Raw genomic sequence first — 25,884 nt, forward strand, 5'->3', positions numbered from 1 at the left:
CAGGTTTTTCAGTTTCAAAGGGTACCTCAGCTGCTGGTTTGGGACAGTAATGTTTCCCAGACTTACTGCAGAAATGCGTATCAAGCTGTTTCTTAGAGCAAATAGCAACCTCTTTATATATTGGCAAAAGGAGACTGTCAAAGGACAAAACAGAAGACACTTCAGCTATTCAGAGTGGGAGAGAATTATTAGAGGACTGAAATGGACGTGAGTCAGGAAAGTTATTTTCCTTGGGAAATGGGAGGGGGAGATGGCTGGACAGAGACACAAGTCAGACAAGTTAAAAGTTGCATGATGGATTTCACAAAGTTAAGCACAACTGTGGCCTTTATTTTTAGACATCTGCACTAACGGAAGGGAGATTAAGATGCCTGAAATGATTATCCTTCATAGGCAGAGTCACTCAGGAATCCGATCTGTGTGATTGCAGACACTTGTAAACATTGATTGTCCAGAACACAGCACCAAGCTGTAATTCACATCGTTTTAGCACCACGCAGCAAACCCAGCAGTCAAAAAATGTGTCCCATTAGAACAGTGTACAAACTGACAATTTGCTATGCTGCTTTACTAAATTATAATGGGAGGAAATACCTTTAGGTTTGCCTTAACCTACCATCTGTCCACAGAAAAAGGCAAAATGCATTAATTTACATACAACATTTTGCCAGTCTGTAGCAGCCATTAAGCCTTATCCCTTTGTCCCACCCCTCACCTTAAAAGGGACTATTCTCTATCCCTTCAGTCTTATCATACACATTTTCTGTGATAAAAATAAACCAAAGCAACTGACTATGTATCAGTGTGCAAAAAAGCACAGCATAGGGTGGAATACACAACCCAGTGCACATGCTCCCTGTTTGCTGTGCACTATATACCCTGCCATGCAAAGTATTTGCACAAATACAGGGAACACTCAGTGGCACAGGAGGCAGCACTTGCAGCCTAGACCAGTCCTAGTCTGTGCCTTCAGACACTTATTTCGCACCAGCTGGACACTAACCTAAATACCATTCACCTGTGTTTTAAGTAAATTACACATTCTTAGTTGGAACTTCTGATTCAGAGCACAGCAGCAATATCACTTTGGTCTATGCTAAAGTGAGGGCAAAATGAACTGTGTAAGGCAGTCTGAGTGGATGTATTGGGCATGAGGAACACGGGTAACTATTTAAAGCAAAAGCAGTTAGATCACAAAGAATGCATTTAAATAGTTACAGAAGAAACTATTTTATTTCCACCTACTCAAGACTATGAGATCACAGCCTGAAAATTTATTCAGTGACTTTTGGTTTGTAGACAGGTACTAAACTACAGGATTTTATTTTTCCATAGTTAACTGATTGGAACATGCTTTTCATTCATTCTTGATTTTCAGATTTTACTGTTAATGCAGAAAATCTGCATAATACTGAAAGCTGAAGGTGTAGTGTCAAATAAATGGAATTTAACATCAAAATAGCAGAGCCTGTTGCAGTTTTTAGTATTTTTTGTATTTAATTACCTGAAAACTTTACTTAAGAATCTTAATTCACTGACAAATAACTCCTTTATTAGCACAAAGTTATGATTGTCTGTGTTGTTTCATGGTCTTCCAGAAGGCTGACTTCAAAAACATAGAAACTTTGGAGAGGGAGGGTGTCAAAAAGGAAACAAACTGAAACAATCTTAGCCTACCTTACCAAAAGCAAAATTCCCTGTTCAAATTCAACTGAATGGCATCTTGGAAGCAAGAATAGTACAGGGATTACATAAAGCAAATTGTGTGAATGATGATTTGAGGAATATGGCAAAGAAAAAGAGGAGAATCCTCAAGGCAAGAAACGTGAGAAACCAACTATCTGCAATAATTCAAAGAAAAAATAGACAATGCTGCCAATGTGTTTACATAGCCTCTTGAAAGACAGGCAAATAAGTAGGATTTATCCATCATCGGAGGGATATATATTTTTGTTTTCTCCCTTCCCAGCTTCTGTATCATCAAGTTTAGCATTATCAGTAAGACATTTTTTACTTTCTCAAATAAAGTCATGAGCAGTTCTGATGCCCTGAGCATGGCAGTATAGCTCAGCTGTGCCTCTGCTACTGAACAATCTGTTGCAATCAGTGTATTGAAGAACAAACCCAATACAGTTTTCATGATGGCAACGTGAAGAGCTATCCTAAAATTACAGTTCATTATGTATGCATAAGCATCGTTAGCTCTCTGCAGAGAGCCACAGGTCTGGCATGAGATTGCTCTTCAGTTTGCCATGCAGACAAAAACAAACGGCACTGATCTTCAGCTAAACATAATGGTGATGTCTCCATTGCAAAGCAAAGAGGTGAAATTTCACTTTACTCAAGCATCATAGAAAGAAATCCCATTTTCTTGTTTCATTTATAGTTTAAACAACACTGACATCCATCCATACAAAAATGAGCACTGAATACTGTCATGTGTTACAGGAGAACTGCAGAAGTGTGTGAGACAGAAATATATATAGGCCCAGTCCTCAGTAATGTCAAGCCTTCATATTCCTCCATGATAACCAGTCGATATACAACAAAATACACCATGCTAAGGCCAGTCTGTTACTTTCATTATTTTGTGCCAAAGCACTTACAGGTCAGGCACAACTGCTCAGTAGCTCACACAAGAACTTTGTCCTCTTCCAGTCTAGCTAGTACAGCTGCCCATTTTCTATTTATTGGATTAACTCTTTGCCTGTTGACTTTGTTCCTTCCTTTCAGACACTGTAACAGGTTTTGGCTGGGACAGAGCTAGTTTTCTTCCCAGCAGTTTGTATGGTGCTGTGCTTTGAACTTGTAGCTGGAACAGTGTTGACAGCATCAAGGCCACCTCTGTTTCTCGTGGCCCCACCACTGAGTAGGCTGAGGGTGCTCAAGGAGTTGGGAGGGGGCATAGCCAGGAGAACTGACCCTAAATGACCAGCAGATATTCTATACCATATTACAGCAAGCTCATCAATAAGGCTGGGAGAAAGAAGAAGGGAGGAGGGATGGTCTGAGTAACAGTGTTTGTCTTCCCAAGTAATTTTTAATGCACCATGACTCCCCGCTTTCCTCAAAATGGATCAATAGCTGCCTACCAGGGCTAGCCCACAACGGACACAAAATGCTCAGTTATTAGATTGAGTAGCAAAATAGCTATATATGCCTCTATTGTCTTTTTTGTACATCTTTTTTCTTCACTTACTGACAGAAAACTCAATCCATTTACTAAGACCTAGAACTAAAAGGTTAGGCTTCCATAATGTCACAAAATATTTGTGTTTGGCAAGTTTGTGCAGAGAAAAGGTACCATGAATGGAAGAGGTCTGGACTGTATCATCTGTCTAATACATTTACACTTCTGCCTCTATTTCATTCCTACAGACGATGTCATCTAACTGGTCTTTATTTACACGTTTATGGAAATCCATTTCTGTAGCCAGGAGTATTAGTTGTGCTTGTTACAACAAAAAGGACAAAAAAACCCAAAAAGGCATGCACAGAAGCAGAAACTCTTACTTTAAATCACGTCCTAGAAGACATAAGCTAATCCACTGCACTGATAAAACAAGACTGGTTTAGACTCACATGTAAGATAAAAATCCTCTTAATAATATCTCATATGCAGAACAAACCCAAATTAAAAAATAAATTGCATTACATATTTTGACACAGAAATACAATGGTTAAGATTGCATAAGCCTAAGTAGGTCTGAACTCCCACTGACTTTCATATGAAGTTGAGTTTTGTACTTTTGTCTCTGAAATATGTACCTGTATGAAATAAGATATTTTGCAAAATGTTTCTTGATTCCCTAACTATTTTCATAAGATCATGCTAATTTTGTGTCTAAGGCTGTTCTGGAACATCAGAAAAATAGGCACAAAAATAAATTTATTCTGTTCTTGAACTTAAGCAGTTAACAGTAAGTGCTGTATTAATAAATGACAAACATTTTGCATAGATCAAACCCCATTTTTCTATTAGAACTACATTAGAGATATAATCTTAGATTTTGCTAATACATCAAGAGTTAAGCTCAGGGAAAGATCAATACTGTATTATTGATTGCAAAATTAAAATAGTTTTTCATATTTTCATTAAACCAATATAAGACCTCTGGAATTTATCTTTGCAGATGGCCAGCCTGTCTTTTTTTAAAACAGAATTTTGCAGAGAAAAATCATTTGATGAATGATTAAAATACTGAAGTGAAAAGTCTTTAAGAGAGAGGTAGCAAATGTTTTGTGCTTTTGTCAATTTATTTTTTCTCCTGGAGTAAAAAACACCTCACAAAACAGATTTAAATCTTTGGAGAGTGAAATATGCTAGTGAAAAAGCCCCAAATAATCCTGCAGGTGTAAAATAATATTATATACACGTTACTTTTTCAGAGGCAAACCAGGCAAGCTGACCAGATAACACATCTGGCACAATGTCAGTATAGAAATAAATTATAAAAAAACAAACAGCTCAAATTCAACCATTTAAGCTCCATCCCAGCTTGAAAACTGTTGGCAGACATAAGCACTTTGCCTCTGAAGATGCTGAAGTGGACTTCAAATACACCTTGACAAGAAAAGTATATGACGTTATTAGGAGTCTGTTGTTTCTTTTTCATTAATAGCTCTTAAGCTTTGTTCTTAGCAATTCTAGCCCATTTTTACTTCAAATAGAAAGAAAACCTTGCCTTTGCAAAAGTTTAGTTCTATAGGAATACCAGTGATACTTCTGAAACTGAACCTGCCTTCAAGACAACTTTGGGTCTTTAAACTGAACCACCTGTCTGTCTTTCACATCAGTGTCTGCTCAGTTTATAAAAAAAAGCAGCAGCCATGAGCTAAGAAAGCTGTTTGCAGCTTTTATAATTCTCTAGTACATCTATTTCAATTACTTTGATCTTCATAATACATTAATTTGTCTATTTGGTTTTGAAATTGCACATGAATGAATTTATGATTTTTAATAAAGATAGCTTTAATTCTTTCATCCAAAACGTCTTGCCTGAACAGAACAGATTATCATTAAAAGCATCATTTGAACATATTACTCACTGTCACTGTTTTGCTAGAATAGCCCTAAGTATAGAAACAATACTTACTAATGATAAACACAGAGCAAAATTCAGGCTCATAATGAGATATATAATTTCTTGCATATATGTGGATTATCTTGACAATCAATTCAGAAAAAAAAAGAAGCTTGGGACCTAAGGGATATATTTTCAAAGCTTCATACAGGAGGCACACTCATTAATCCTATTATGAGTAATAGGATAAGTGTATACACCACTTACAAGCAGCTTTCAAAAAGTTCCAAATTTAGACTACACTTAGAAAACAGATGAAATTTTTAAAAATGCTAGGAATATGTCAACCAATTGTTATTCCTTTCTATTCATGTATGAGCTGCTCAACAGCACTTTTATACCTTTGTTGGAATTACCGGTGCTGGAAAGTGGTAATTCTAAAGTGGATTTTATTATTTTGTCTACTAACAGAGAAAGGTTCCTGTCCTGCTGACTCTTCTATTTCTTCTTTCCATGTTGTAAAAATCAGCACCCTGATATCCCTATAAAAGATACAACACAGCATAACTGTGTCCTCTACATTAAAGGGGACATACAGGTTAATGAAATGTAGGATCAGCATTTCTCTGACTGTGCCTGCACATCTTCTGGTTGCCGAGTTACAAAACACATTCAAACCTTTTGGATTTTCATATATGAAAACAACTTTTGGGGAAAATGTCCAAGCAAACATCTGTTGATCAGAGGTTTTTGTTTGCTTACAGAACAGACACTACCTCATGGGGGATCAAACTTATCCACTTCATCTTTCACTGGCAATCTAAAAAACTCCCCCTGTTCAGTTGCCTGAGGATTTGCCTATCTTATCTCTTTAATCTTGACAAAAGGACCATAAAATGCATCAGGTAAAGGCAGTTTTCCCAGTTCCTGTGCTAGATCATCTTACTAGGAAGCTAATCAGTGGCCAAAGAGGGGCACTAGCATTCACCAATTATACCCTCAGTTTCAAGCTCCTTTTAATTAATAATTAAGTAACACTCAGACCACAAACCTTGCTTATTCCCAGTTTGCTATGACAATTATGCTGTTTCAATCTCTTCAAAGCACTGAATCTACCAAGCTAAAACATTGGACCATGTGAGCCCTTCTTGCCAATATATGGAAGGTCTTAAGCTCATATCCCACGTCTAATACTGCTGAAGAAAACAGAATCTGACTTACTAGCTTTAAAGGGACAGAATATAACTATGGAATTAAAGCTGCATCAGGGCATGATAGGCAAGGAAAAAAAAAGCATTTCCCACTACAGTGACTGAACATGCTGAAGGCACTGCTGAGACACCTTTGTGAGCAGGGAGATTAGGAATGGGAAGCATTTAACATCTTTCATCTTTCTTGATTTGCCTGAGTACCTTGTTATAATATTTTTTTTTGCTATTAACTAGTAACTTTAAATTTACAATGATACTTCATGTCTCTATAGAGCCAATATTCCTGTTTTGCATAGATAGTTAATTGTTCAGAAATGTATTTGAAACCTTAAGGTCTGCACAGACTCCTTGACCCAAAAAGTTGGGTTAGTATCACACAAGTCACTAATGGAACAGTGGGTCAGAATAAAAGTATTGATTAAAAATAGCTTGATAACTTTGTGGTTAACCATAATGCACATGTCCTACCTCAGGCGAGCTTCTGGCAGATGCTTCGTTGTGCTTACAGGAAAAGGTGTTTTTATATTTAGGTATATTTCTGTTTTGCAAACAGACAGGAAAAGAGATGAGGGAAATTTCTTGGTAAATCTAAAGGAACATAAACCAACAAGAATTATAATTCAGAGGAAAGTAATCTGCAAGTTACTTAAATGCACACTAGTCAATACTTGCAATGATAATAATAATCTTTTCATTTACTTCAAAGCTATGTCAATATTAGTTTTCATTTTACTGCATGTGTATGCAATTAAAAATAACAAAATATCCATGACAGTGTTTGTACACATTATTGGAGAAAAAGTCTTTTCATTCCATATGTAGGTATTATCAAGGTACTAATATGAAAGCTCTGTCTGTCTAAGGAGGCCACCTGGAGCTCTCTATTATGTCATCACATAGCACATTTCTTGCACCTCTAGCTCCATATTAGTGTGTAAGTAGCTCGTGCAAATCAGATGGATGGTTCCAAGGACCAAACTTTGCCCACTGCATGTTAGAATTATGTCAATCAAGGTGCTAAGAACCAGCCATTATGCATCTATTCTATTAAAATGTAAACCACACAGAACTTCAATGTTTTGTGTGTCTTTCAGGGGGATCGTAACATTCAAAAGAATGAAAGAATAAGGTAAGAGGTACCAACATGCAAGTGACTGGATGTTTAGGTTACTCAATGGGCTTGAATTTGAGCATTTTCTACTCTTATCTAAATGCACACAGATTAGAAATTTCATTAGCCAAAAATCTGCTCTGGTGCACCACAAAGACATTTGGTTCACTGTTAAAGAATGCAGAAGGTATTTCAAAAAGACTTAGTTGACTTAGCAAACATGACAAAGGCATAGTGAAGTTACAGGGTAGCTGGTCAAGACTGAATTATGGTCCACCGTGTTACATGGAGTTAGACAAATGTCTCTTCTAAAATCCTTAAGAAGTCCATGAAAAGTACAATTTGGTTTCACACACAAGCAGTAGTTGAGAACCATGACTAGTTACAGCTCACAAACTCTGGCTCAACTATAAATTGAGATTGTCAAGAGAAATGAGTGGCATATTTGAGTTATAGAGCATAAATGAGAAAGGAAGGAGTAGTAAAAGGCTATGGACAATTGCTAATACTGCATAGCCAAAAGACACTATAAACACAATAAAAATGTGTATTAGGACACTCTGGGATACAAGAAAAAAACCCATGAAATATTGTTACACTCTCTTCTTCATGTGTGGGTTTCATACCTGCAGTAGCTGAGCATTAGGCTGTACAAGATTCCTACTGACTTCATTTGGTTTCAATTTGGGCCGTGTTCTTTCTGGAGTTTTGTAGCATTTTACAGTCCACTGTAAGATCCTGACTTACCTTTATTGTTTCTCTTCTTAGCTTTTACTTAAATAAAGCCACTTAATTGAATCTAAGAATTTCAAAGATCTTTATGACCCTCTTAAGATATCAGTACTGTTTTTGCTATTATTACAAATCCAGCTATTTACTTGGAATTTAAAAATAACAATTAAAAAATCCAACACAACTCACTATTCTCTCCTGCTATCAACGTATGGCTAATATTTCTCAGATCCTTGCAAATATATACATAAAAATTTTACTTTTTAGAGAATAATTCAAGATATTTCCAACAACATGCAAAGAATAAATTGGCTTGATTAGAATCGTGCTTTTCCATCAGTGAGGATTTTTTTCACAGGTCTGAAGTGTGTACCATGAGGAATTATGCATGCCAAGATAAGAGATACCCTGAGTGTTTATATAAATGCTTATGCTGAAACTGATAACCACGGACTTTCCTGGACATCGCCATAACATCACACAACTGCCAACTCTGCAGAAGATTCAGAGTACCTCAGAAAAACTTCTGATAAGTGGAAAGCTTTGATACTAGATTAGTTCCAGGTTAACAGTTGTCTGAGAGTTCACATAAATATGAAGCTGTGTGTCTCTAACTATAGCATTCAAAGGCTAATAACTATCTAGCTTTGTCAAAGTTAGAAAGACTCTGGTAAAAGGTGAGGAAATAGACTTTTACTTCCCAATCCAAGAGCACCTAAAACCTCAGAACCACATCTATGGCTAATCTGAAACAATCACTGTACAGTTAAAAAGGAATTGGACGTTCTGTCATGTAACATAACGATATATATGTACTGGGGTGGAAAGAAAAGACGGCTCACATCAAACTGTGCACAAAGTAAAACTTCCTCAAGCAAATATTTGTGTAACCAACACTTGTACTGAAGCATAAGAAGGGCTAAGGCTTCAACTAAAGCAAAGGCATATTTCAGTTCAAGTTGTAGAAAAAGTAGAGGTAAAGGGCATCTGTTGGGTTCACTGAACCAGATAAAGATGTCCCCAGTAATATCTCAGTCTTGGAGCAACTGCAGGACTCATTGTACCATTAAACCCACATTTTAAAAGATCACTGATGGTAATTAAAAGCAAAAGTGAGGATCTCATTTTTTAGATGCCTGGAGCACCACTCAAGATAGCAACAACCACAGTACTATGCAACTGAGCTGTTCTGAATTTTTCATACTAGTCACCTCAAAATAAGACCCAAAGTCAGACTTTAATTTTCTAGAAGTCTCTTTCACTAATGGTTATGTATAGCTGGGAGCAGTTCAGTATAAAATAGAACTGGGTAGGCAACTGTTGTTTATTTTGAGAAACTGAAAATCTTGTCCTAAATAAAATGCAACCTAGTGTATTTCTATTTTGAAAAAGTCAGAATTCAAGCTATTCCAAATGTTTAGTTTGAGCACTTATTATTTTCATGCAGAGGACTGAATTTTAAAATGAATAAAAAAGCTCATTTTCTACTGTAAGATGTAATTTTGAACTTAGAACAGAATATTCTGTACAAAAAATTTTAAATCAAAGCCAAATCATTCTAAGAAAAATACATGTTGCACACATTAACAAAGAGAACTCCTTACTGAAATATTTATTCCGAAAAGAAAATTTTCAGTGAGATAAAAGTGATTACATTTGTGGTAGCTGCACACAACATTCATTTCTGAATAAAAGGATGGAGAGGCAGTATTGCCTGGTGACTGATTAATGGTATTGTATTCGTATATATGCAGTCTTAATATATACCTACATACCTTTTTTCTTAATGAATACAAAATATTTGTAAACTTACTTTGGTGTTTTCTCAGTGCAAATATTTTAGCACTGATGCACCATTCCTCAAATTTGTCAACTCTGTTGTTTTCTATAGAACAATAGATGGACAAAAACCTCAAAATCTTAGTAATCCTATTACTAACAAAGCTGTAGCATTCATAGCTTCTAAGTATTCTATAGTCCCATTCAGGTACATAACTGCTGATTATTTGAACGGAATGAAATTATGGAATGACAGATACTTTTACAGATAAGAATGAACGAACAAGTGGTTTGCAATACACTCAGACTTTGTATTTAGTAATGCTTAGCCCAAAAAATAACCAACAAAATATTCAACCATACCTAAATGTCATTGGGAATATCAGACAAGCCTTTGCACAGCAAAAGGACAATCTGCCTTATGTATCTGAAATCCCAGGTAGGGTTGAAAAAACATAAGAGTTTTTCATCTTACTATGAAAGTGCCAGCACACTTAAAGCAATCACTCACAACAGTAAATCAAAATCTCTCAGAATTGTTTGTTTGAACTGACTTTCAAGATAGAGGGTGAACAAAAAGGCCTTTTAAAATAAGTTTTAGGGAATATATAAATTGTCTAAACACTGTTATGGACAGTCAGTTTTAACAGCATATGTCCAACAGCCTAGTATGATTACTTGCTGTTCTGGGAGCCTGCCAAAGAAAGAAATTATGAGGGAGAAAAAAATCAAGAGAAAATTGGTAACAACACATAACTTACATACATCTCTATCTCTTCTAAAGCCTTCATTCAGCATTCATCATCATAAAATCAGTGTTTCTGATGCATCTTCATTTTAATACAGAAATACTATTTTTTTTAAAGCTTGGAATTCCCTGTCTATTGACAAACTGTACAGTAATACATTTAAGATTTATCCTACTGTGCAACTTTACAGAGGAGCATCTGAGAATGATTAATGACATACACATGACTGAACCACTGACTGATAGAAGACCACCTAAGTTCTGTAGATAAAGAAGAGCAGAGGCCATAGACTAAATCAGCAGTAAAGTTTGCAGCATAGTTAATATCTCCAAAATATACTCCTGTTTTAGCTTTTTAGAAAGTGTTTAATTGAAAGATAACGTTTGTTAAAGCAGCAGCTACCTCCCTTTTTCAGATTAGTATTTCTGACAAACACTGGCAACTCTGGTTACCAAGGGTTCAGTTTACTATTTAATAAAGAGCTTTGTGAGATGAGCTTGAACAGAACCTAAAGCTGTGTCTGCCATGAGAAAGCATGACTTGGGTGTGTGCATTGAGCAGCATTCTGGTTCAGCCACTAAGAGAAAATCTTCAATACCCAACAACAGCAGGCTATGGTGGCATTTCCAGTGCTCAGCCCAGGAATCCAGCATGCAGCTGGCAGACAGCTCAGCTTTAATGGGAATCACAAGCTGGTTTCTTTTCTTCCTACTCCCACACCTCCACCACTCCTTACATCATGAAATGCAGCCTTACAGCTTTTCACCTGAACCAGCAATGTGAAGAACAGGCTTCTCAGGGCGCAGGCAGGTACCATGACCAAGAGGGCAGCGGGGCACATGGCACACCAGGGCACTGTGCTCAGAGCTCTCTGGGATTACCCTCCTGCCCTCCATGATCTGTGCACTGCCCTGGCCCCACCGCTCGGGCCAGCCCACCAGCCTGGGAATTATGCTTGGTCCAGAAGTGTGCTTTTCCAAAGTGAACTGCATCGGAATGACTCTAAATCCAGGCCTGGCCCCAATATCACCTGGATCTGGAAGAACATGAGGAGGAGTTTTCCAGACTAAAAGCTCTGTCATCTAAGAGCAGAGAACTCTAACTTTTACTTTATTTCTTTTGTATTCAGAATAGAAAGAATCAGATGAGTACCTTAATGTGAAAAAGCTCAAAACTAAAACAGCTCAGATCTGCAGCTTTCCTTTGCTGCACTGCCTTCTACTTTACCAGTCTAAGGCAGACTCACAACCACCACTGTGAAGTGCTGAATTCAGTGCACGAGCCTGAAGATGATGGCATTTTGGGGTGCCACACTGCAGAGCAACAGACTGAGATTTTCTTTATTTGTAGCTGACTACATCCCTTTACTGAACCTACCTGTGTGTCAAAGTTGGGACTGCAACTAAAGCTGAGACTGAAGAAACTTCTCAGGTTCTTAAAAAAGGACACTTTGAAGGAATTTTAAAAGCATTTTGATCTATTCTGTAACAGAAATCAACTTGGCTCTCACAGGACCTAAACATTTAGGACTCTCTTCTTTTAATTTTTTAATGGACTTCTGATTTTTTTTTAAATTTATATCTACAGTGCAGCATTTTCAGGAGTAGCACATGAACTTTTAAATCTATTTCCTTTAACATAATACTTCTAGTATTCTAACCTGTGTATTTTTCTACCAGATCTGAACATTCTTAATTTTCTTTACACACCTCCTTTCAGATTTTCTAGTTATCAGTGGCTGCAATCATCTAAAAAGTGCATTGTAAATATCTGCAACGTAGGAAAGGTTCTGCTAGCAAAAAAAAAAAAAAAAAAAAAAAAAAAAACCAAAACCAAAAAACACCAGGAATACCAAAGTGTCACTTAAAAATAACATTAGTTTCTGGACAGATGTGAAGGAGCTTACTTTCATATTAGTCCATGTAAGCCTACATAATCTCCTAACAATCTGGAATCTAAAATACACGCTTTGTGCATCACTGCATACTCATTTGACAGAACGTTTGATAACATGCTTTGGGTTGCTATGGATGACTGAAAGTCTGAAGAAACTGTGTGCTGCAACAAGCTCACAGAAATGTACAATCTATAGAGAGATCTGACAACTGCTCTGTACTTGTCTGAGTGCTTTTACAGCGCAGGGGATATCAGCATAGTGAATATAAGTGGTAAAATGCCTGCTGATTTTAATAAAATCTAAGTTATACAAATGATGGAGGCATTGAATTTCCAATCCTCACTAGGTACCACCCCTCTAGGCACTGTCATTCCCCATTATTCTCTGCACTTCCTGTTGTAAAAGCCCCATAAAATGAAGTGTTTACACTTTAATTTTCATAAATTATGCCTTCACCAGTCCAGCTCCTCAAGTCTACATTAATTCAGCTCTGGTTTTATGTAGCAGAAGGTTCAACGGGACTGACCTTCTCAGTCTGCCTAATGTCTCCCCTTAAGCCAAAAGTTCATTTATAACTGTCCATATCACATTCTTTAGATGTCGAGCAGACTGAATAGAGGCTCACCTCTCTAGAGGACAGAGAAGTGGTAAAACATCTCAATAAATGAAAGAAATTACTGTGAACTTCCAGGGAATAGCAGACATTTTCCCTCCTTTCAAATTACTAATGTTGCTATTTATAGAAGCTACCTTCATGTCAAGGAGTTTTCAAGGCTACTAGTCTGGTCTGACAGAAGGATGTGCACTTTCTGCAGAGCTTGGAGTCTGCCTTAAGTTACAATGAAGCTGGAATGAGCTGAAGGTTCACTATTGGTATTTAACAGAACAATAACAGTTTGCAACATTAAAACAAAAAAATCTTAAAAGAACATTAGCTTCTATAAACAACCCCAAAAAGCAAAATTCTAGTAAAATCACAGCTATCTCCATGCTATCTCTGCCCTGCTTATTCTCCCTGCCTAGCATAAATAATATTAAATTCAAAATACCTGGCTGAATGCAGCAATATTTCCTTTTTGCCATGACTATCCAGTGTTAAAGCTGAATATAAAACATTTCATTACTTCAGCACTCACTTTAGGCTTCAAAAGCCAGTGCATTTAAAATAAACCTTTCGTGAAAGCTTTATTCCATGTCTCAGCAGTAACAAAGCCTATTACAATAACATGCATGAGATCCAGAGGTTCAGCACAAAGATGAGTGCATCTTTTATATCCACAGCAGGGAGACAACTATTTCCTCTCCTGTCAGGATGATTTATTCAATAAATGGAGAAAATACAAATTTCAAAATGCACTGATTTTTTTTCTGCATCTCAAGGAAGAGCAGAAATCTTGGGAAATTAAGAAAATGGACTCCACCATAGATATTACAACACTAGGCATTTTGGAATAACAAACTGAATCTCTGGGAAAAAAAATATTGCACTTCCTTTTACACTTTGGGTGGCTGAATCAAGAAGGTCTGTCCTGTCTGTTCCCTATGGTTTTCTGCTCTTACCCCAATCTTTTTTTCTTTATCTATCTTCTTTTTACAGAGAAGTATATGAAATGTTCTGTATAGAGCACTATTCACACAGCTTATATCCAAAGACACAAACCCAATCTACTTTTGGGACAATAGTTAGCAGAAAAAAATATCTACAAGGGCGTATTGAAAGCATGAAGTATCAGGTGTAAAGAAAGAAAAGGTAGGGTTAAAAAAGAATCAGGTCATTCTCTGTATGATGGTTTTTCGTAAGCCAAAGTGAACAGTAAAAGCAGTGCCAGCAATAGAAAAGGGTCTATCTCTAAGGGTTGACTCTCCTCTGTAAGTTCAGAGCTGAAATTTTTTGTTTTCATTCCCATCTGACAACTTACCTGAATCACTTTCTCAATCCCTTGAGTATATTTTCCTAAATTATGACAAGAAAAATGGAAGTAGTGTAAAATTTAGCATGAAATCTTATATATTCCCTAGAAAGTTTGGTGGTCTTAATTTCAGGAAATGCAATTACAGCAGGAAAGGAACAGAAGAGAAAGAAATGGAGCTTTGTCTCTGCCAGCTTTGTAGAGCCAACAGTACTGTGGTGACTAGTACTGACACTGAGCACATCCAGAAGGTTCTCATTCACTGTAAAGTTTTGCAGCAATACCAGAAACCAGCAAACAATAGTGTAAGGAGAGGTCACAGCAACTACATGCTCTCTAATGAAGTTTTGTTCCATGGTATAAAACTAGGAAATCTAGCAAAGCAGAACTCCCATAAAAGACTATGATCACTAACTCTCACTTTAATGTTTGCACCTTCTGAATTGGATTTAAAAACAAAATAAAAAACTTTGACAGCATCAGGAATAACGACGCTGCAGTGAAATCCATAACATAGACGGTGAGCAGATGTCATGACAAGATGAGGACAGAGCCTGGCAACAAAGGACAGTGACCGCACACAGTGAGAGCTTGGGAGGATGAAGCAAGCACCACTAAGAACAAAGAACAACGAAACCATAAAATTATCCTATTTTCTCATCCAGATTTCTCAACAGCTTCATTCAAAGCTCCTTCTAATAAGCTGGTAATTAGGAACATTTTAATTATACAGTTTCAGATGAAGGCAACCATGATAATAAGAATCACAAGGCCAAGCTTAGATGACATAGATTCTATTAACATGGATGTATTTACTTGCTGATTTTAGACAGAGCTCTTTTCACATTACCCTGAACCAATGTGGATTTAAGAACTCCATAATCACATTTAGTAAAGCAGTGTGTTCAGAGCAATAAAAGCAGTTATTCAGTAGGGTTTATGAGGCATATAGGGTCACATCTGGTTGAGGTTTTTTTCCTTTGGTGTTTAGCTCAACTCTATAGACCTATGCATAAGTACATTTAAATGCACATTCTCCTTACATTGTTTGAAAGCCCAGCATATGTCCTCAATTTCCCCTCTCTACATGTATATGTATCTCATAATCCTTACCCCATGTTTCTACAAAGATAAATAGATGTGGGAATTCAGTTATCCTCCATCAGCTGTATTTATTCATGGTCATCAAAAAGGAGGTCCCTAATCCCTGCATCTAACACAACAGTACTCTTCTTCTGTTATCTTTTATGATTACATGCAGGCAGTGAACACACATGTTCAGATAATGAGCTTAGGCATGATTCTTTAAGTTATAAATACATTCTCGGGAGCCATTAAAAGGAAATCAGAAAGGTGCATCACTCAATAAAGTGAGAACAATTGTAAAACCATATACTTTAGTCACTTCAAGGAAATTAATGTATTTCCCTAGACTCTCTTCTAAAATCCCAATAATCCAAATAAATTACCTGTGAAATAAACCTCTATCTAAATTAGTCCATAACCTTCGAGTCTTTCCCCTGCCAAAATCTTTAACATGACCATGTCTCTCTCAAAGCAATTCCTAAAGACACATGTCACAGAGAAAAATTTCCCCTTTATTTACTTTAGGTTTAAGAAAAACACAAGAGGAGTGCCCAAAGCACCATTGGACTGTGAAGAGCTGGTTCCCACTGCAAAATGCAGAAGTCTGATATTGCAAACACCTTCTCAAGAACATGTTTCTCCTGCTCCAACATATTCTTCATGTAAATTGTGTAACTACTGAGTCGGCTTATCCCCAGACTTACCAGAAGCTGTAAAACTGCAGTCAGTATCCACAATCAGTTGCAGCACTAATGGCCTTGGTGTATATTGTTCAGTGTGGAAAACAAGTAGAAGAAAGCTCCATTTCTACACTATTTCTCGTCTGCCATTTCTTTATAACACCATATGTTGTTATTCCAGGTACATATTTAACTACTCTTAGTAAACTCTAAAGTACATTGGCAGGAACTCACACTGTGTTAGAATAGGTAAATTAAATAGCAGTCTTTTAGTTTTGTACCACAGACCTAAGTGACATGCTAATTTGATGCTCACACTTGGGCATCAGTCTTTAATCTTATGCCTCATTGCTCAGGAAATAGTTGCATTTATTTGGGGCTACCTAATTTTGATATATCCCAATAGTGTAACAGTCAGTCAGACTCACCTGACACTTTAGATCTTCCCATTTGAAGTGGGGCCTGAGGAAACGAAAGGCATCTTGTCCGTGAAGTGCCCTTCTCACTATGCCCTTTAGGTGACATCCAGAGAAAAAGCAGGATGTCAGTGATCACTGTGCCTCACAACTCCATGTGAGACAGGGGTAATAGAGAGCAGCAAACCTACACAAGGGGATAATGAGAAAAAAGATAACTGCCTTAAATTTTTGCATAGCAAATAAATATTTAATGAAATACTTATGCAAGAAACCAGAAATTTCTAAAATGGGCTGGTTTAAAAATACAGGGTAAAACCCCACAAGCAGAGACACCTGTAGGTCGACTCGTAAGTCAGCATGGTTCTAGTTCAAAAATGTCCCAGCAAATCCAAACCCATTTCAAGCTGTTTCAAGCATCAATGCAAGATCCACCACTATGTTGTTTCTCTGCTAAAAAGCCTACCTTTTTTTCTGAAAATTGCCCACCTTTTTATCTGTAATAACAGGTATTTCAGGGCCTAGGTTATAATAGCCTTTCTTTAAATTTTCATCTCTAATTTACTTGAAGATTTCAAATTTTAAAATAAATAAATAAATAAACACCACCACCACCCCCCACCTCATTCTACTTCAGCAGCTGCTAAATTGTTGGTACCATATTGTGCAGTTGTTTAAGTTTATAAAGGAGGTTACAGAGACCCAACTGATAAATCACACAATCAGCAAAGAATGTAAAAATATCCTCCCCTAAAAAGAAAAATCAACAGTCAAGGGATAAAGAGTAGTAGAATCACCCTTGAGTCAAGAGAAAATTTGTAATCAATGCAAAAAATTCATTCAATACTCTGTTCAATTTGTAAGGATTACAGTAATTGATCCTTTTTTCAATCCACATTTTCTGAATAATTTCCAGAATTTCTCCACTTTTAATACTAATTAGGAATGACTAAATGCATGCCCAGTCTCCAGTATTACCCCACTTTTCCCCCCACAATTTCAGAAAAAAAAAAATGGACCAGTTGTTTATTTTAGATTCTGAATTATCTACTTGATTTTCTCCAGACTCCGTAGCATTTTCTTTTTAGAACATTCAGATACTTGTTGGCACAAACGGAAGAAAAAATTCAAAACTGAATGTGTGAGAATTCATAGAAATAAAGTGGTAAATTCAGACACACAAACCTGTTCTAGAAACACTTCCAAATTTATCCAATGATCAAAATAAAACCATTGTTTTGCTTATCCAAACAGGCACAATTAAATAGCACAGTATAATTTTTTTTAGATTGCAGCACTTTAAGGTAAAAGCTCAGAAGACATTTTGGTAAATAATCATAAACAATGTTAAGAAATTATGATCTAATTATTGATATTGCACAAAGAGAAAAAAGGCCACACTAATCATAGAAATTATTCACAACTAGGGTGAAACATATCCAGGAATTTCACTTTACTAATTTTTAGGCAAACTAAAATGTATGATTTTAGCAGTTATACGTAATTCCATGTAATTTTATGACTCAAAACTAATTGTAACTTTAAAAGTAGTCACCACTACTAAAAAGAGAGACTTTGCTAGCAGTTAGCACCCCAAAATTATGAAGATAACAGTGAGCAAACCCACTAGTACCTTAGCAAATAATGTATTTCTAAATGTCAACATTTACATGGTATCCATCTCACTTTAAAAAAGTGGAAGCAAAAGAAGTATCTGCCCTTAGTTATGAAGTCCCTGCAGCAGGTCGGTACATAAACTGGTTTCCTCTTGATCTTAAAAGTTCATTTAAATTGTGTCATATATGAGTCAGGAGGGTCACAAAAGAAATAAAAAGGCAGCCACAGAGATAGATTTCAAACACCAGGCCACAGCAACAATAACTTTCCAATTCCCCGCGGGCTGTGGCAGCAGTTTGAGGCACTGGGAGGGGCACACCCTCACACATCCCTACTGAGTCCCACAGACGGCTGTCACACGTGGGGCAAACACTGGCCGAGCACTTCCCTCCCTCCCTCCCTCCCTCCCTCCCAGCGGCCTCCCAGCAGGACAGCCCAGCTCAGCTCCCACTGCACCCTCGTGCCCAGCACCAGTCACTGTGCCACGGCTGGCAGGCTGAGAAGGGGGTGAAAACGGGGAAGGATGCTCTCTTGCATGTAAATTCATTGTTTGAAAGTGGTGCATCACTACTTTTCACTACTCTGATTTTCCCCTGCTGTAAAATGGCTATGTGGTCTATCCCCTCACCTGCCCTTCAGCACTGGCTCTGTACAGCCCCATCTTCAGCTCTGGGCATTACACTAGGCTGGGCAAGAAGAGGGAGAGAGCAGTGTCATATAACCTGCACTTAGGAGAACCCGTGATCACAGACTTCCATTCAGAGATGAGTTTTTACACAGGAATGCAATGTGAAAACAAAAATCCTCAGATCTCCTCCACAGATACAGGAGAATTACTTTAATGGGACAACAAAAACTTTCTATCAGCCAAAGTCCTGTCCTGTAACTCATACAGGGTTTATAGGATTAAATTCATAGTGTCTATTTAAAGTCTCACTGCCGTATAATTCCTTGCTTTTAAGCCTCTTTTTCACCATCTTTCAGTCACAGAAATTCCCTCAAACCATGCAAATACATTTTTGAAACACGGATTAGGTCTCTCATGTTTAATAAAATGTCTACTTAAATTATTTTTCAGCTTAGTTATCACTGAATATTGTGAAGTCTTCCAATGAACTGAACATATCTCTATTCTGTTCAAACAAATCCACTCCAATGTTAACGTTTTAAGGATTTATGTAGAATTTAACCAATACACATACTGCAAACCCAGACTTTGTTCCACTGTAGCAAAGCAAAACAGGACCTTTTGATATACTCCCTGTTGCATTGCAAATCAAAAATATACTTCAGTTCTTTCATTGTGTTTTGCATAATATTATCCATAACACTTTCACTGCTTAGTTTTTGGGATAACTACAGTCAGGCCTTACTCAAATCTAGACCCAACCTGATTCATAGGACAACAACTTCTCTGCATGTAGAGAGGGCTGAATAAATCAAAGGACCCCAAGCCCCCATTTTCATTCCTAAACTTGCATCACAAGTTTGGAAACAACATCACTAGCGAGTTATTTTATAAACCTTTATCATTTGATTCCATGTGATGAGATGGGGCTCGCTGTGCTGGCGAGGCCCCTTTGCCCCCATGGCTACCCCAGCCCCCGCCCCACGAGACACCAGCTGTGGCTGAGCCTCCCGTAAGGCACCAGCATCAGCTCCCATCGCAGCTCTGTCTGCCTGGCAGTGGCCTGGCAAGACCTCCAGAGCGGTGACAGGCAGAGGCAGAGCTCACACCAAAACCGCTGGTCGGAGACCCCCATGAAGGATGCAGAGTTGGTCTGTCACAGACAGAAGCTGAGCTTTTCCTGAGAGCAGCTCCATCCTGGGGAGCCCTGCCTGGATTCAAGGCAGTGCCATCAAGACTAATGTATCTCCTTCCCCCCATGCCTCCGGCCATCTCTATGTGTGTGCTGTGCTAACAGCCTTCCAAATTATCTCTCCAGTTGGTTACAAATTCACTTTTCAACAGCCAGGCCACTCATATTTTATATTTAGTCAGCACAGAACTGCAGCAATCACATCCTAGTTCTGGTTTTATTTCCAGTTCTGTCAGAGAGAACTTAACTTCTAATGAACCTTCTTTGGTGGAATTTTATTTTAAATTCATGAATATATTCTTATTTGCTCTTATAAACATTTTCTCACTTTTTCTTCCTACAGTGTCTACATTTTGAGCCTTAAATACTCAATTATTATCCTATTAAAACAAGCAAATCTATAATCATTTACAGACTGGTTAAAAAAGAAAACCCAAAACCACCTCACAGTTCTGTACTGCTAAAACCTGTGTACAGTTACGCATCTTCTCTCTGACTCTCAAAAAATTGATTTTCAGGGCTTTGCCATGAGCCTTTGCAGTACTTAAGACAAAAGGATTGTATTATTGAATCCAGCCCTCAGGAATCTTACTTCAAAATAAATCAAAGCCAGAGTCATTCCTTCCTGTACTAAAAACCTGTGTAGAAAAATATTTAACAGCTTCACAAAACCAAAATAAAGTCTACATTTTATATTACTAAAGCAGTGTAGAGAACACTAATAGCATAAATAAATGGAAAATGCAGATAGAAAAATACCAATAACCCTTCAGGTACAAGGACAACAATCTCCAAGTAGGCAAAATTAACTAATAAATTATCATGCAAAGTTGTCATTTAATAGGTAGCTGTCAACTGCTTCAGTTTCATTTTGTCCAAGGTCTGGAAAATGAGGTCAAGACAATTAATTCAGAGAAAACTGTTGTAATAATCACAGACTTTCTGAAAAGGGAGCATTTCCTGGGGGCTCATTAAAATCCTAGCGAGGAAAAAAAAATTCAATGTTCAAAATAAAGGATCACGTCATTCAGCCATAGCAAACCACCTGTATTTGTATACTATAGACAGTTCTCTCTACAGGTACACAGATATACAAATATGTTATACAAGTAATATCACATAGATTTAGTCACTCATGTTCTTCTCCCACACATATATGTTGGTGATTAATATGCATGAGCTAATCCTTTAAACTTGTTCACCTTACAACCTGGGGTGACTCCATCCCTCCCTTAGGTTACCCCTGTGCTCCTATTAGAGGGAACCGGAGGCTGCTGACACTGACATTGCTGGGGCTTCCCTGCAGCAACACCACCCGTGGGAAGGCCCTGATTTCCTGCCCACCTCTTGAACACATTAGAGATGTTTGCACTGATGTGTTCCCTGTGGCTGTGGTACTCCCACCAGCCCTTAAATGGAGACTGTAAGTCATCATACAAAAACCCACTCTGCTCACCTGCTGGAGCCCTGTGAGCAATACAAGATGTTCACTAGCAACTGCAAGAGGCAGTTTCTGCCTGCCAGGGGAATCCTTTTGGGGACTTGAATCTGAGCACTTGCAGGAAAGGATACAAACATTAGCATAGGAAAGAGAGACTTGGTATTATGAGATGATTTTAGACTTTTGTTTATATTATCAACACTGTTCTGGGTTGTTCTTGGTGTATAAAGCATATATTGTTCAGTTTCCTCTGCAGAATGCATCTGAAAGTATGTAAGAACTTTTCCTGCAAACTGCAACTTTAACTCATGATTTCCTCAATTTCCAATGTATGGGAAGATGTGGTTGGTTTTATTATTGTTGCTTCATGTGTCATCACAAATTCACATTCATTTCAACTAACAATGGCAAACAAATCAGTTCAGGACCCTAATCTGACCTATAAACCTGCCAGATTTGGCAGCTGGGTGGAGGGGTCAGCTAAGAAAACCAGTGAAAGAAACAGAGATTTTGTTTTCATTGAGCAGGGTTTCCTAGGAAAGCCGCTGAACATGGAAAATATAACTATAGTGGTTTAGCCTATCTACCAGCCTGGGAACGAACATGGACTCTGAGCATATAAAGGTTGGCCCTTCACAGCTTAAGCTATTCACGTTTGCCTCTAAATTCAGTTTTAACTCAAATCTCTGAGGCTCCTGAGTTGCTTTAGCTGTGTTAGATCAGATTTCCTGTCTCTGCTGTAAATGACATCCCATTTTCATCCAAGCAGGTGTCCCTGAGCTCCTCTCGACCCAATCAATTAGAGAACTTATTTTTCTTGTGGCTAGGCCACAAGAAAAAGCTGCGTTTTCCTTTGATCCGTTTAACCAGCTACATTAGCTCTCTGTGAGGTGAAAAGTAGAGCCATAGCTGGGGGCATTTATTTGGTCTGTGACTTTCTGAAAGGAACTAGGTTGCCCATGTAAAACTATACTTCTCTAGCATGCAGTGAGAAAGGCCCAAGCAGCTTCTGAGGGTGCAGGAGAAAGCAATCAGAGCCAAAGGGTGCCACTGTTCCACTTTTTGCACATGTAAAACCTGGGGCAATGCTGCACACCCACCCACTGACTGAAAGATCACACAGTGTGGTATTAGTAGCAGTTGCTTATGTAGAGGTGAGTCAGTGCAGTTGATCTGTCCAGTTTTTTCTCTGCACAGTATTCACTTTTGCAGAAATATTACTGATATTTAAAACTAATGTTTTTTCCTACATAAAACTAAACATATGAGGAAGAGGAGATAATCATGCCTTTCTATTGAGAATCAACACTCATCCTGTAACTTGGTGGTGTATACCACCAATTCATCTTTATATCTTGGTGGTGTATACCACCAATTCATCTTTATATCTCTGTTTCTTTTACTGTAAGTTGTACCTTACACCAGATTCCTCAAGATCTGCCCAAAATCCTCATTGCACCACTGCCCTCAGTTGCTGTACCTCACACGTGCCCCAGAGCTTTATCTGTGCCACCATACCAGGCACTGCTGCTGAGAGGCTGTCTAAGCCTTCCTCACTTCATCATAAGGACACTGTCTTCACTGCCCCCACGCAGCATCTATCCCACTAAACTGAAAATTCAGCAATAGTCCAAGATTCAGCTCTGACCTGGACAGACAAGTCTAGTGGGTTTAAGAAACCAGTCTCTTCTTTGGAGTGCCAGATAAATCACAAATGCTGCGAGTGCTCAGTACTTCTGGATTTAAAAAGGTAGAATATATCCTACAAACTGGTCATTAAAACATACATGTAGGTGATTTTTCACACTTAGATTGGGTGTTAGAATCTGAGGATACGATCTTCCATTTTAGTCATCATGTAACAACAGAGAATACCATAATATGAACAGAAAAAGCTGAGATAGGAAAAAGGCAAGTCTTGGCTGCAAATCTGATGCAGATGAACACATACTGACTTGTGCAAACTACAATCTTCTTCATACAGAATTAATATAGTGATAAAGATGAAGTCACTGTTCCTGTATTGTGTTATGAAATGTTGTTAACTTCAGCCCATATCTGTGTTCAAAAAGAAACAATCTTACAAAAATAATTTTATTCCCTTCAACTATTTTGTTAAAATTCTTTCTGGTAAAATGGAGTCCAACACTTCTGCTTTTGTCATTAGACAAAAACTACTTTCCTCTTTTGCGAGAAGCAATACCAGATCTCAAATTCTGTAATCAGGTGTAATGAGGTGGTAAAAATGCAATGAAAAAACAGGCCCAAAATTCAACACTAGTCACTTCAATTTTCTGTAAAATTCCTGAGCACTCAAAGTTTCCCATTTCAGATCAATGCATAAATTATAATTTAATTTTATTGTGACTTTCACTATGTTCCCAGAAGCTCTCAGAGCTGTAATTTGCCATTTTAGTCTAAATGAAAGGAGTACATTTTGCTCTCACTTAACCACATAACCTCATTGACTTCAGTGAAACAAGAAGCATGAGACCAAGTCCAGCCTAAGTGCAATTATAATATATATACAGAACACTGTAAGTGCTATTTACAATACTATGACAATGTTTGGAAGGGAGAGGTAAGACTGATCTTACTACATTAGAGCAAACGGATAAATTTTGTCAAAGGAGCAATGATAATATATGACGTGTTACTGAGAGCTGCTTTAGTGTTTTTCATTTGTTAGCACTTTCATTTGGTACTGACAAAACTATCCAGTTAACAAAAAATAACATATAGTGCTGTGTTGCGTTGTAAGGTTAAAAGGCAGCTACAGCACATTAAGGCTCTCCTGTTTCATTTAAATCAGGTAATGGAAAAGGAAAACTTACAAACTGTTTTGGAAATATTTTCTATAGAGAGAGAACATATAAAGGCATGCTATATAATTAACCAATAAAACAGTGTTTTAAAGCAAATGTTAGAATATTAAATAAGGAGTACAATTTGGGTTTGCTGCAACTCCAATGAAAGGACAGAACTACTCCAAGCTCTTCAGGCAATCTTTAGAGGTTGAATTTGCACATGTTCTGAAAAGCTGCTCAGCAGCCATTTCACCACCTTCTCGGCCAGCCCTCACTCCTGTTCTGAGAGGCTCGACACTGCCTTGACAGCATATCATGGGGGACATTCCTATCAAAACATTCCTGTTACAATGACTTCATAAAATCACCCAGAATTCACAAGTTCCCTCTTTACAAAGTCCCCAACTGTCAGACAATACTGTAAATGTATAGAAATACCTGCATAGGCATTTTGCATTACAACTTGGCAACAGAAAATTACAGCAATTATTTATAATGAAGTTCCTGTCAGGCTTCAGTGATAGGAAATCTGAAAAAATGACACTCAAAGGGAACATTCCTCTTCCTTTCTCATACAGACATCTGTTTGCTGGTGCTTTCCAACAAGGGCAGAGCCTGCGAGTGAGGAGAAGCAAGAAGTAGCTGTTTCACCCACCACACTTCTCAGTCACTGCAGGGTGAAGATCCCATTGGGAACCAAACTTTAGGAGGGGCTCAAAGCCCTGTGAGCCAACAGCAACAGTGCAGAGGACCACTGCAGACTTGACAGCTCCTGCTACTCCAGCATGCATAAGGCAAGTCCTTTAATTGGGGATCTACAGCTTTGGGGGATGTATTTGCCTATACTGCATCACTGATGCAAATCCATGTGGAGATTTAGATTACTTTGTTCTTTCCTTTTGTGCTTTCTATTAAACCATATTTGCTAAGGATTAAAACCAGCTGATAAGTCTCCAATGATAATGTGAAACAAACATTCAAAGTGCCTTAGATAATATATGCAGAATTTAGACCCATTTTCCTCAGGAAGAATGAGAGGAGTAAAGCAGGTCACAGTAAGGGCAAGTCAATTTGCAGACACAGCCTCAACCAGTTAAGGCAAAATAGTATTTTTCTGGCAAAATTTCAGCTCCCCCTGTCCATCATCTGTGCTGGAGCCATATGGTTGTTGTTGGCCACAAACTGGAAACAGAAGTCCAGCCCTGCCTGAAAAAAACTAAACATACACCACAGCTTCCACAAGTCCCCAATTTTGCAGCCTTCACCAAAAAACAAGTATAGTTTTATATTCTGAAAAGCAACAACATTTTCTTACTGGTAAGTTAGAAAGCAAAACCCAGCAACTATGTAGCAATACCCTCCTATCTCTCCATCCTGCAAAATTGCCTGACCATGAAGGTGAAGAAGATTTTAAAAATATGAACACTTTAAAAATATGGAAAGTTACATGTCAAGTCTAGACTTTAAATAATGTTCTGTGCTGAAATGTCATTATTTCATTTCCAGAAGGTTTAAAAGAAAAGGTACCCAGTGGCTTAGTAGCTTAAGGAAGAAAATTTGGATTGCTTGTGGAATTTTGCTCCAACATAGTTCTGCTTGGTTTG

The 25,884-nt window shown here is 37.8% G+C and overlaps 1 protein-coding gene across 5 annotated transcripts in view; it reads left to right on the forward strand.

The window, feature by feature from the left end:
• Nucleotides 1-25,884, forward strand: part of B3GALT1 (beta-1,3-galactosyltransferase 1) — a 188,759-nt gene that overhangs the window by 133,056 nt on the left and 29,819 nt on the right. For 3 of the 5 annotated variants that reach the window (XM_071562598.1, XM_071562600.1, XM_071562599.1), the window contains one exon: nt 24,859-25,074. The exons of the other annotated variants lie outside the window; for them this stretch is intronic. The gene's annotated coding sequence lies outside the window, so the exon portion shown is untranslated. The remainder of the gene's footprint in view (nt 1-24,858; nt 25,075-25,884) is intronic. 5 annotated transcript variants of the gene reach the window in all.

This window comes from Pithys albifrons, chromosome 8, assembly GCF_047495875.1.
Source record: "Pithys albifrons albifrons isolate INPA30051 chromosome 8, PitAlb_v1, whole genome shotgun sequence".
Classification (NCBI taxonomy): Eukaryota; Metazoa; Chordata; class Aves; order Passeriformes; family Thamnophilidae; genus Pithys; species Pithys albifrons.